At 33.5% G+C, this 14,239-nt stretch overlaps 1 pseudogene; it reads left to right on the top strand.

Annotated features, from left to right (window-relative positions):
• The first annotated feature begins 2,096 nt into the window (after positions 1-2,096).
• LOC117241449 lies at positions 2,097-13,775 on the top strand (annotated as a pseudogene).
• The last annotated feature ends 464 nt before the right edge of the window (positions 13,776-14,239 follow it).

Below are 14,239 nucleotides of genomic sequence, written 5' to 3'. Positions count from 1 at the left end.
GTTAATGACAACCCTGATGAATGCTGATCGGCTATGCCGGGGTTGTCCGTGTCTAATCCAATAAAGGATCGAGGGGTTTTTAGGGCGTATGGCGATGTCACCTGCCGAGTCCTACATAACCCAGAGACGCGGATCTCTCTGGGTACGCGTAATAGCATTTTTCCCTCTTCACGCAAAAAACCGGTTCATCTAACAAATTTTTGTTTCATGACGACGGTGTCCTCGAGATAAGGACTCATGGTAACTACAACTGCCGTACATTCTCTACTCTTCTCCTCGATAGGAACATGAAGAGATCCGTTCCTTTTTTCAACTACGATCGGATTTGCAAAGTCGGATTAAGACTGATCAATTACTTTGTCTTGCCGCATTTCTATATCTACTTTAAACACCTCCGGGTGTCTATTACAATCTTTTTTCTCTACTTTACGAATAGAAGCATTTCCGTCCTTTATGTTTAATTCGACGGTATTCAGGAAGTATGTGCCAATTATGAACGAGTGTTGCATCAAGGTATCTGAAACATGTATCTGAACATGTATCGTTACAACGTACGACTCATCATCTATCACAATATTCGTCGAAAATTCTTCGAGTGTACAATTTCTTCCGGACCCGATACCAATTTTCACATACTGATTCGCTCTCATTAAAGTTAGTTCGCTACCGGTATCGGTATTGTCGCATTTCGATACGATGTGTCCGTACTCTCTACACTTAAAGCACTTGGGTCCTCTCGACCTATTCGGGCACTCTGCACACTCATATTCTTCGTCGCCGCAATTGTAACATCTCGTCTTTTTCATATCTCCAGATTGACTGGGCATCCTGCTCCTTTCAATTTTGGCTAGCTTCACAATCAATTTTGCTCTGCGATAATTCTGTTCCTCGTACATGATTAATCTCTTCTTCAATTCTTTAATGGATGTAGTAGACTTATTGTTTTCTTCATCTACTATTCCTTCTACAATATGCTCCACTTTCGCCTCCTCTTCCATATCAACATGGCTGGCTATTTCAAGCATGCGGTACATATTCAAGCATGCGGTACAATTTATATTCTAGAGAAAAATGGCGCGCCCGGGCGAATAGATGGCGTTAAACGCAATGATCCCAATTGAACTGAAAAGTCGTTATGTATTAAGGGACTTGTGTGTAGAGGATGGTTAATCGTGAGATTTATTAGACGAGATCGCCCGTTGTAGAAACCGTCAAGTATATTTTAAAATGATTAAATAAATAAGAACAAATAATGTTCGCAAAGACGCTCGTATTAACGGATTCGCTAAGACAGTGTATAACCGCTCGCTCATAACTCGTTAATAACCGATCAATACTCGGTAGATAGTCGGTAGAGTCATAGGACGTGGCGGATCGAGAGCGACTCATGTTGTTGTGCCTCGGAACACGGACATCGCCTTGACGCACGAAACATATCGATAGGTAAACTCCGGACAAAACAAAGTCACCGTTATGGGCAATCGTCGATCTAAGATGAATTCAAATTTTCCGACTCCCCCCCACCCCCTCCCCCAGTATAAATAAACGGACGTGATCGCGAGTTTGTATATACCGAGTATCTACGAATTATCGATCAATATCTACGAGTTATTATCCGAGTCATAGTTATCGAGTTTTTCGCAAGCGACCATACCCTAGCTTCGCGAATACATTTGTACGAGCGTCTCTCGACGGTATTTATATTTATTCGTATTTATTTTATTTATTCTAAATATATTTGAGGCGTTGCAGCAGCAATTTCTCGTATTCTCTAAATTATTGATCCTCACACGATCCACTACATAATCGATAACTCTTTACGATTGCGTACGTTTAAACTGGTACAGTATAAACTGGTCGGAGGAGAATCGGAAAATTCAAATTCGTCTTCGTTCGACAGTTGCACGTAGCGGCAACATAGTTTTGTCCGGAGTTTATTTATTGCTACATTATGTATGTCCTAACGATATTGATACTTCGAGGCAAAAAAACAACATAATTTGAATTGTCCTCTAGCTCATGTACCGCTACATGTACTTTCAAGGAGCAAAACTGGCACAGTCCCGCTTGTGACGCGAAACGGATATTATCGTTTCCCTTCCTTTAACGCATTTTGCCATTGAAAGACACGAATTTCTGTGACTTGTTTTATCTCTGTTATAAAAGTTGATATTTACAATTTTGTAGTTTTTATGCAAACGTAAAAGGTAAGTAAATATTAATAAATATTATAATAATATAATATAGTACTGTATAACAATATTAATAAATGCTTCGCTATTTACTTGTTTTATTTCCATTAAAGTATATTGTATTTTTCATTAGAGTACTTTCACTTTTATTTGGTGTAATAATAAACATATACGTTAATATTCATTGACATTAGTGTAATTGTAAGCTTCACTGTAAATTTAATAAAATTGATAAGAACGGTATTGTTAACAGTGTATATATTTGTAATTAAACTAGATTTTATTCTCAACGTTACTTCATTATTTTATTATTGTTTCATATAAATATTTTTTTTGAAAAATAATTTACATATGCTTCTAAGTTAAGTGTTTGTATTAATTGTTACATATGTCATAATTTCAACCACAATATTAAATTATGGTATGTATTATTAAAAAGTATAGTTTAATGTATATATTAAATACTTATGTAGTATCGTTGAGCTGTGCTCAGCGCTGTAGAGGTCGCTGTTGGGTACGGCCGCTCTTTTCCACATTCTTTGTACCGTGGAAGAAAAATCGGACTCCTACGTTCGTAACCTAAGGCGCTAACCACTTCGTCGTCCGACACTAGTTAGTATCGAGTGGTGCTATTTAACTATCGAGTGCCACCACAGGCCCTTCTTTCCACGATACTACACTTATAAAGAATTTATTTGTAGATTTATCGGTTGTAGGAATATCGGTACTACATCAAAGAATCGGATTAAAGCACTAATTACCAAAGATATATTGAATATACGTTGCTTGGGTGTTAAAAAATCTGTTAACGACCATTTTGGAGATACTTTGCTCAAACACCACAACCTGGCCCTTCAACTTCAACTACGCCGAAAGTTTTGAAGAGCCGAGCAAAAAGAGAGGGTTGAAGGAAAGCTGCAATTAATATTAAAAAACAACAGTCAATGTCACTTGTTGCAAAATTACGAAGGCCATTAATTCGTGACGATGACAGTAATGTAAATGTTTGTATCATATTATGATGAAATTTAATATCTTTAATCTTACCCCGAATCTCATGTTACTGATCAATACTAACCTTTATATATAGTACCTAATAATGCTTGATATCGGTTAATTAATATGTTGAAATCTAATCGCTTAATGTATGTACATTGTGCATATAAATTCTATTATAACGTAATTAAATATATCCTACATTTTTAGAGGAAACGTGAAAACCGATCTAAAAAAAAGGAAAAGTGCTAGAAGTAGCTCAGAAGAAGAAATAACACAAAGCCCTACAAAACATAGTAAATGAGAAAAGTGTTTTAAGCGAAACAATTTCAAGGAAGATCGCGGGTGCTTCACAGACACATTTACAGGATCATCTTTCTATAAGAGAAGATGCAATACAGCCAGAAAAGTGTTCAATGACAACAAGAAATAGTAATAGAAAGAGAACTTTTTCACAGAGTGAAAACACGAAGATGCATCAGCTAAAAGAAGAAGATGAGTCATTCCCTGAAGTGAAAAAGTTTCAAGCAAATATTCAGAAACAAGAAATTAAAAAGCGGCAGAACAGATCTATGACATTGTGTTTCGATCGCGGAGAGACGCGATCGCGAGGAAGCACGCCAACGGGAGTCGTAAATTCCCGTCACGATTAGATAATCGACGCCACGAAATGATCGATCCCCTATTTCAATTAGGATAATAGAGGTGGAGTTGAATATGACACTGATGTAACAAGGTGTGAATGACAGTTTATTCCAACAACTTTGTGAAGAAGATAGTTACGCTGGTGCGTATGTATAAGATAAGTGACTGACTGATCTTCGGGTGTAGACCCGGTCGAAGGATGTTGTATGTTTGAAGGTTGAAGAATCAGTGATGTTCGGTGACGATGCTGTAGCGAAGGAAAGCTAAGGATGCGTGTGTCTAGCGCACGGGACCATCGGATTTGTTGTTAATTGGTTAAACGAAGGTTGGTGGACTAGGAAGGGTCTTAGCTGCTCTCGATAGAAAGTTGTTATTAGGAAGCATCGTACGTGGGAAAACCCAACTTTCCCTTGTCAAGCCGTGGTAGACAATAATCTTTAGAAATGATTCAGAAAACAGATGTTTGTTGGGTCTGAAGGACCTTAGCAAGCAAATTAGTGGGATTTATGACGGGTGCTTAAGGTTATTGAGAGTACGCCGTAAGAATGAGCGGACATCTGGGGCCTGTCTGGCCCGTGGTGTATGGCCGGGTCCAGGTAGAGTGTTGCACGACGCAACATATTGAGTGAAGATGAAATACAACCATCTTCGGAGGAAGAGAGAATGCTCTATTCGACCCATTTGAACAGGCAGGCACGGACACTTCAAAACTTGTTCAACTAGGATAACTAGAACGAAAACACGAGAACAAAACACTAGAGCTATTGCACGAACAAAAGCTTTGAAAAATACAAACATTGCAGAAGAAGCGATTGCATATAAATCCGCTGCGTTAAATGTGCAGGTACACACCCCACTGACCAGTGCACTAAATCACCGGAAACCCCAACGAAGTGCATCCACTGTCAAGGTGACCATTCTGCTAACTACAAAGGCCGCTCAGCCTACAAAACCTTATGTATAAATAAGTATCCCAAGCTTAGAGCCAAGGAGACAACCAATCAAATACCCAGTCTTCCGAAATTCACTACTACTTCAATCTCCTATACCACTCCCAAGCAGTACAAGGAAATCAAAATAATCCAAATAACCACAGGGACCATTCTCAAAATAATGTCTCCAATTCATAAAACACAGACAACGTCTCTAGTGTCACAGTGGCCCCGGGAATGCAGCAATAGGATAATCATATCTCACATACCTTAGCCATCGAAACAGTAACTAAGCAGTAACAGGATCCCTATATGACCGGCATCCAACGATAACCCCTCCACAGGAGCCAACCCCTTGATATAAAAAAACCTCCCAAGTCAGTACTCGACATTCTATTCTGTTCTGTTATAACATTCTGTATCGTTACTTTGTCAGTTTCTAATAAATTTTGTAATAACGATCATAATTGAAATACGAATCTATTAAGGAAATTCGAGGATTTGGTAATACAAATAATTGACTATATTTCACACACAACAGCTACACATCTATATTACACTCTGAAGAACGTCTTGCACGCACGCTTGTCGCCAACCGACTATCCAGAATCTTTTAACGGCTGTCTTTTGTCTCAACTAAGACCTGGACGCACTCTGACCCTTACACACACACTCTCATGTACAGTGTAAATGTATCACTTGCCTAACAATTTTTATGATCAGATTTAAATTATTAATATTTGTATTTTTAGTAATATTAATTAGTTCTTTCATTTAATTATATAGAATTAGATATATAAATTTAAATAATAAATATTTAATTAATCGTTTTTATTATTTAATATTAATGTTTTTAATATCAATAATTTTTTAAATTTTGAGACCCAATATATTAACTTTATTATTAGGATGAGATGGTCTGGGTTTAATTTCTTATTGTTTAATTATTTATTATCAAAAATTTTTATCATTTAATTCAGGAATAATTATAGTAATTTTAAATCGTTTAGGTGATTCTAGTTTATTAATAATTATTTCTTTTTTAGTAATTTTTGGTACATGAAATTTAATTTTATATAAAATAGATTTATTAATTTTATTAATGTTCTTTTTAATAGTATTTACAAAAAGTGCACAATTAATATTTATGATGTGATTACCAGCTGCAATAATTACTCCTAGTTCTGTGTCTTCATTAGTTCATTCATCAACTTTAGTTACTGCTGGAATTTATTTATTAATCAATTATGAGATAATAATTGATTTTAAATATAAAAGATTTATTTTAATAATTTCAAGAATAACAATATTAGTTTCAGGAGTTATAGCTAATTTTGAAATAGATTTTAAAAAGATTATTGCTTTATCAACATTAAGTCAATTAGGCCTTATAATAAGAATTTATTCTTTAGGAATAACAGATTTAACATTTTTACATTTATTTATTCATGCATTTTTTAAATCTATAATATTTATGTGTGTTGGTGATTTATTCATTATATCAATGGTATTCAGAATTTTCGTTTTTATTCTGGTATATTTTATTTATATCCAATAAAAGGATTATTAATAATATTTTCATTATTAATATTATGTGGATTTCCGTTTTTAGTAGGATTTTATTCTAAAGATTTAATTGTTGAATATTATTTTTTAAATATGAAAAGAATTTTTAGTACAATAAATTTAATTTTTGGAACAATTTTTACAGTATCATATTCTTTTCGTACAATATTTATAATAATGGGAAATAATTATATAATAAATTCAATTTATTTAAATGAAGATTGTATTATAGCTGGAATTATATCAGTAATTTTAATAATTATATTAATTTTAAGAAAATTTATTTCTAATTTTTTCTTTTATCAATTAAATATTAATTTAATTTATAGTTATAAATATCTTGTATTTAAGCTAATATTATTAGGATTAATATTTTTAGTATTAATATTAAATATTTATTTGAAAAAAATTAATATTTATCAAAAGATTTTTTATAATAGAATTTTTTTATAAGTTTATAATGAGTTATTTAACAAATAAAATAATTTATTATGAATTTTATTTTGAAAAATGTTTAGTTGAAACATTTACAGGAAAGATTATAGGATATGTTTGTGATTTATTAGAAATACATTTTAGATTAAAAATTTCTTATTTATTATTAATATATATTTATTTATTAATAATAATAATAATAATTTGATTATAAATATATTTATAATTAATTATTTAATTATTATTACTAATTTATATTTAAATTAAATAAAGAGAAAGATGAATTTGTTTAATTTAAATAGCTTATACATTTAGAGCATAATATTGAAAATATTAGGGAAATTTAAAAAATTTTTGAATATTAAAAAAAAAATATTTAAAAATATTAATATGTATGTCGGATTAGCACTGGGAGTAGGGTTGTGGGCGTCAAATGAATCTTCACGGGAATTAGCCATTGGTACGGTACACGCAGGTGTAGTTTATTACAATAATAGAGCTATTACAGTCTTGACAATTGATCACGACAATTGGCACTAGTGACGATGGTCTCAGGCCCGATAACGAATCCGCGGCCAACGGGATCACAAAAGAACGTGTCGGAGATGAAATAGCCGGAGGAGAGAAAGGCCGGAGCCTTCCCTTTGCAATTTTGCGAGAGTCTTCTGGTGCTTTAGCCTGGATTTTGTCATAGCTGTAATTAAGCAATTGTTGTCATTTGTAATTGTTCGATATATGTGATGGCGAGGGTGGGTTCGAGGTGGCAGCTGGTCGCCGAGCGTAGCCGCGGTCACGGGATAAACGTTTTGCCTGACGAAGGTGTGGATCGGTTGTATTGTTCTCCCTAGAAATCACATAGACTTGTACTTTGGAGATGTCGATATAATGGGACACACGTTGTATTAGGAATCAGACTCCAGACAGAGGCTGCCTAGCAACGACGTTTGGATCTTTCTCGATGCTTCCAAAGAGTATACAACAAACTCTTGGCAGAGTCTGCCTAGCAGCGGCGATTGGAAGCTTCTCGATGCCTCCAGCGAGCATATAACGAACAAAATGCAGTCGTACAGTGAAAAAGATTTTCATCAGATATTCATTCGTGTGATCGCCTTGGAAAGTGATACATCGAGCAATTTACCGAGTGCCTCCGCAATCGTATTTTTTTTGTGTTTAAATTATTCTACGCATAGTAAAGAGTTATCCCGTTGACCGTGGATTCGTTTGGAATCATTAGTTAAACTTATCATTTGTTAATCTTATCATTCATTAAACTCAATATTCATAATATTTTGTAAAATCTTGTATATTCGCGTAAATATAATCTCTGTTTCATAAAACGATGGCTAATTCAAACGAAGAATCGTTACACGCCTTAAATTCTAATGTTAACCCGACATAGATATATATATATATATAATATTTTAAAATATTAATAAAAAATAATAATATTACTATAAATATTTAATTATCTATAAAATTAAATTATAAAATATTAATACTTAAATATTCTACCCTTTATTTTTAAATTGTTTAATATACAATTCTTTTTATTTTGAAAAAATGGAAATTACTATAATATAAATTGTATAATATATAATTTAAAAATTTTTTATTTATGATATATATATATATTAAATTATAAAATATCAAAAATTTTAATTATATATTAATATAAACAAAAAATATTAATAGTATTATAAAATTAAAAATATTAAAAATTTTAAGATTGTATTTTTAATATTAATAAAAAAATATTAATAATATTGCTATAAATATTTTATTTATAATATTTAAATAAATATAATTATTAAATTATAAAAATATTAAAAATTTTTAAATTATATTTTTAGTTCTAATAAAAAGATATTAATAATATTATTATAAATATTTTATTTATAATACTTATATAAATATATTAATTATTATTAGTATTAAATTATAAAGATATTAAAAATTTTAATTTAATATATATATATTATTTATTCATTAATACGTTCATGCTGTAATACACGAACATATGCGTTACTCTGCTACTCACGATGCATCGTAACAAGTATGCATTTTTGTATGGAAAACCGTTTATTTTCATTTTATGTTCGTTTTTAAAGTCAGATGCGATACGAAATAACGTCAGTGTTGTTTTCTGGCTGCTCGCGAACATATGATATCTATTCCATTTTCAAATTGATTTTATCTACACGTTAAAGCGAGCTGTGGAATAAATCAAACTTCCTCGAGCCTGCTTGAATCTCTGTATCATTGTATCATAATGTGAGAACTTTCACAAGCCTAAATCTTGGTAGTCTGACGATCGAGAATATTGCTATCGGAAGAATCGCTCTCATCCGTAAACAAGATATTTCCAAGGATTGCGTTATAATTTTCTTAGCGGCTAACCATCGAATATTCGTCAAACGACATAATTTCGCACACGGCGAACCTTATAACGTACACCTTTTTGGCGTATTATTTTTCCCACTTTTTTTTTTTTATTAACGTGGAGGAAATCCGCACGGACACCAGGTCGCTTCTGGGAAAAAGCGGCGTGGTAGTGGCGGACGCCAACGGACTAAAACCTCCATGATGACCGTCCCGGCAGCGATCTAGAGGGGCCCGGGAACTGGTGTGAGGGATACCCCCCCCCGCGCTCAATACACCCCCTAATGGAGCGATATGCGGCCACGTCACACCGCGCCTCGTCGCCGGAGCCGCCGTGCCAGACAGTCCGGTTCCCCTGCCGGGCTGATTTACTGCCCCGGGGCGCTGAGTTGCCAGCGCCTAAGTTTGCACCCCACCGGGGGGGGGGGGCGCGACGGACCTAGCGCGCCTCACCGAAGCGCTTCCATGGCTTCTGCCGCGCCCTCGCCGGTCAATTCTCTCAGGGTGAGAGTATTATTTTTCCCATTGCTGCGTGTGAAACCCCTATTGGACAAACTGTTCTTTGCAATACATCGATGGATAAATACGCGCACAAACACGCAATACGTGCAATAGAATGCTCGAGGTCAATTTTGTGATCCTCTTTTTCAACAGATCTTCGCAAATCCGAAGGTGTAGAATTACCTCCCAAAGACATAAGATGACAACAAACACTTTCTTGACACACTGTATAACATTGAGGTATCCAGTTTTGCCACATACAATTTTGTCATTGTCACGTTTGACTTTGTTCATTGTAAAGTCAAATTTGCACACTCCATCTGTGAAATAGTACGAAGAAATCATAGTGACTTGTATTCCTTATGATATCATGATGCCACATAATATATGATACAATACAATAATTCGCGAACAGATCACTCGTTAATTGCTTTTAAAAGAATTACCACGGAAGCTTCCTAACACGCTACCCGGGGGCTAGGGATTTATTTCGTCGATAAGTTAGGTTATTAAACTTATGTTCTTTCATTGAAGACATCGATGGACGCTGTGTTCCAGAAATGTGTTCCAATCACACTTGGCGAAGCATAATAGTAATTTACAATAACAAATACTTAAGAATGCCTAATTTTGTTAAACATAGGGTTCAATTTACAATTATGTAAATATTACTTCTTGAAAGTAACTTCTTAATCAATTTTAACAAATTTTGTAAAATCATGTAATAAATCTTGTTATTTATCATACGCGTGTATTAAGCCAACTGCCAACCGAACATGTTCAAACTGTATTTTTTTCAAAACGGGACCTTAAGCTAAAAAGCTTTATTTCACATATTCGACTTGTTCTTGTATGTGGTATCAGCACCTAGTCGGATGCCCGCGTTATGCAGGACACCCTGATGGCGTTGAACGCAACGATTCAAATTGAACTGAAAAGTCGTTATGTTTTCAGAGGACTTGTGTGTAGAAGATGATTGATCGTGAGATTTATTAGACAAGATTGCTCGTTGTTGAAACCTTCAAGTATATTTTCAAATGATTAAATAAATAATTATAGATAATGTTCGCAAAGACGGTAGATACTCGTAGATACTGATCCATAACTCCCGTGAACTCTTTACGATTGCGTCCGTTTAAACTGGTATAGTATAAACAGATCGGGGGAGAGTCGGAGAATTCAAATTCGTCTTTGTTCGACGGTTCGACGGTAACGTAACGGCGACATTGTTTTGCCCGGAGTTTATTTATTAATATATTATGTATGTCCTCACGATCTTACTTACACGATACTCCGAAGCAAAAAAAACAACAACAGGATTTGAAATGTTCTCTAGCTCATGTACCGCTACGTGTACTTTGAAGGAGCAAAACTGACACAGTTCCGCTTGTGACGCGAGACGGAGATTATCGTTTCACTTCCTTTAACGCATTTTTGCCATTGAAAGACACTAATTTCTGTGACTTGCTTTATCTCTGTTATAAATCTCTCTTTATATTTAAAATTTTATAGTTTTTATGCAAACGTAAAACGTAAGTAAATATTAATAAATATTATAATAATATAATATAATGCTATATAATAATATTAATAAATACTTCGCTATTTACTTATTTTATTTCCATTAAGGTATATTGTATTTTTCATTGCATTACTTTCATTTTTATTTAGTGTAATAATAAACGCATACGTTAATATTCATTGGCATTAGTGTAATTGTAAGCTTCACTGTAAATTTAATAAAATTTATAAGAACGGAATTATTAACAGGGTATATATGTATAATTAAACTAGATTCTATTCTCAATGTTACTTCATTATTTTATTATTGTTTCATATATATATATTTTTTTTTAATTTACATGTGCTTCTAAGTTAATAGAGCTAAACACATGTGTATGTATTAATTGCTATATACGTCATAATTTCAACCATAATATTAAATTATGGTATGTATTATTAAAAAGTATAGTTTAATGTATATATTAAATACATATCATTTATTCGTAGATTTTAAATATGGATACTGGATCAAAGAAGGAGATTAAAGAAACGATTACCAAAGATATATCGAATATACATAATTATTCCTTGGATGTTAAAAAATATGTTAACAACCAGCTTGAAGACACTCTGAATTATTTACATGGTTTAATTCCTGAAATACCACAATCAGTCACTGGCCCTTCAACTACAAAGAGGCCGAAAGTTTTGAAGAAAAAAGGTTATCGCCGTAAAGAGACTATCCCAGAAAATGATATTATCAATACTGATAATACAGTAACAGATTCAGCAGTACATGATAAAACAGAAAATAAAGATGTAAAAACTGGGGATGTGCTGGAAACAACAATTGACCGAACAAAAAGAAAGGCTGCAATAAAAGCTGCAATTAATATTGAAAAGCAGCAGTCAATGTCACTTGTTACAAAATTACGAAGGCTAACTCTTGATGATGACAGTAATGTAAATGTTTGTGTCATATTATGATGAAATTTAATACTTTTAATCTTACTCCATATCTTATGTTACTAATCAATACTAACCCTTATATGTAGTACCCAATAATGTTTGATATCGGTTAATTAATGCGTCAAAATCTAATTGCTTATACAATTGTATGTACATTGTGTATATAAATACTACTATAACGTTGTTAAATATATTCCAAATTTTTAGAGGAAACGTGGAGGCCGACCTAAAAAAAAGGAAAGTGCTAGAAGTAGTTCAGATGAAAAAAACACGAAAGGTCCTACAAAACATAGTAAAACAAAAAAGAATGTTTTAAGCGAAACAATTTCAAAAGAAGATGCAATACAGCCAGAAAGGATTGAACCATTAAAGTCTTCAATGACAACAAGAGATAGACAACAATATAAAGAGAACTTTTTCACGGAGTGAAAACACGAAGGGTAAATATTCTAATATTGTTGATGATACAGTAATTCCATCAGCAAGAAATGATATTGAAGATCCTTCAATGTGCGAGGATGCACTTGAGAAATTTACTCCTCTTATAAATTCCATGATGGACATCAATTCTACTTATACGCAGAAGATGATGGACGCTACCGCAATTGTAGAACCTTTATCACCAATAAAATCAAACGAAACTGTAGTAATTAATAAAAACTTGGCTAGTAGTATAGGAAAAAATAATGAACCTAAATTTACATCACGGTCGCCAATAACTCTGCAGGAGGAGGTTCAGCAGCTGAATCAAGCGATTGGACTCACCGAGTTCGAAGAATTATTTGCAGAAGATGAGCCATCCCGTGAAAGGGAAATGTCTAATAGAAACATGACGAAACAGGACATTCAAAATGAAATGAAGAAAAATGTGCCCGTAAGAAGGAGAATCGAGGCCTTTGAAAAAGAAAAAATTTCAGAAAAAGCCATCGTTCAAAAACTGGCACGAAGATCTGTCGAAAAAGCAAAAAAAATCTTATTAGCGAAACGAAAGAAGGAGACTCAGATGATGACATCGCAGGTAACATTACAAACAGTATCAAAGTATTCTTCTGTTATAAAAACACAAGCTATTATTCATTCCATATTTTATCCAAAATATAGCTCCAAACAGCAAGGTCCACTTCTGTTTTGCACAGTAAACCTGACGACGACACATCGGACGATGAAGCCAGACCAAGGCGTACAATTCCACATTAGGCGCAATGTAAGTGTTGTTTTACTTAATGAGTTAATAAACATTATAATGCATGGAGTACTCGAATTTTTATCAATTTTAGCGTACATACGCGAAAATGAACTTGCAATGCAACGATAAATTCCGAAGAAAGCAGTCTATAAATTCTTTGATAGAAGAATGTGCACACCAGATTTAACTGAAATGTTTGAAAATATAGATAGGACTAGATTACAACGCACGTCCAGTGCAATATGGAAGACATCACCGCGTTATTCCATGATGGAAAACGAATAGAAGTTATAATTTGTTAAACTGAATGTTGTTGATTTCAAATTGTGCCTTAGAGCAGGAATACTTGCCATACCTTGCGTGTAATATAAAAATGATGTTACATTGCAACTATCGTTAAAAGATGTATGTGTTCTTAAAATATACCAATGAACGTAAGACTATTTCACTTTTTATATTTTAGAATGATCATAGGCATATATTACTTTTATTATACTAATCAAATTTTACCATTTTTTTCTTATTTATATGTATCTTCTTAAGAATTAATAAATAAACCAATTAATAAATAATTGTTTTGGTACGACTTTTTAATGAGAAGTAAATTTTATTAGATTTGCCTTATTATCACTGTCGTGTAATAATTCGCGAGATACGCGTGATATAATTCGCACGATTAAATAGCACTGGTAATTTCGTCTCTTCGTGTAACGAGGAGGGTCTGGTAAATGGGTCGACCGTGGACGTTCAATCTTGTAAGAGAACAAACGGCGGCACCGTATCGTCGAGCATTTTTCTTTCGGTCAACAGCCATCCATTTTATATTTAGCACATTCGGTTGCGACGCTAAATTTTCGTTACACCACCAGTTGTTTCGTCTGAAATTCGCGTGACGTAAGTGCATTACACTCTCGCACCCGTCAGCCATTCCTGCG

This window comes from Bombus vosnesenskii, unplaced genomic scaffold (assembly GCF_011952255.1).
Source record: "Bombus vosnesenskii isolate JDL3184/JDL3185 unplaced genomic scaffold, Bvos_JDL3184-5_v1.1 scf7180000015921, whole genome shotgun sequence".
Classification (NCBI taxonomy): Eukaryota; Metazoa; Arthropoda; class Insecta; order Hymenoptera; family Apidae; genus Bombus; species Bombus vosnesenskii.
This window is presented reverse-complemented; position numbering and strand designations above follow the sequence as displayed.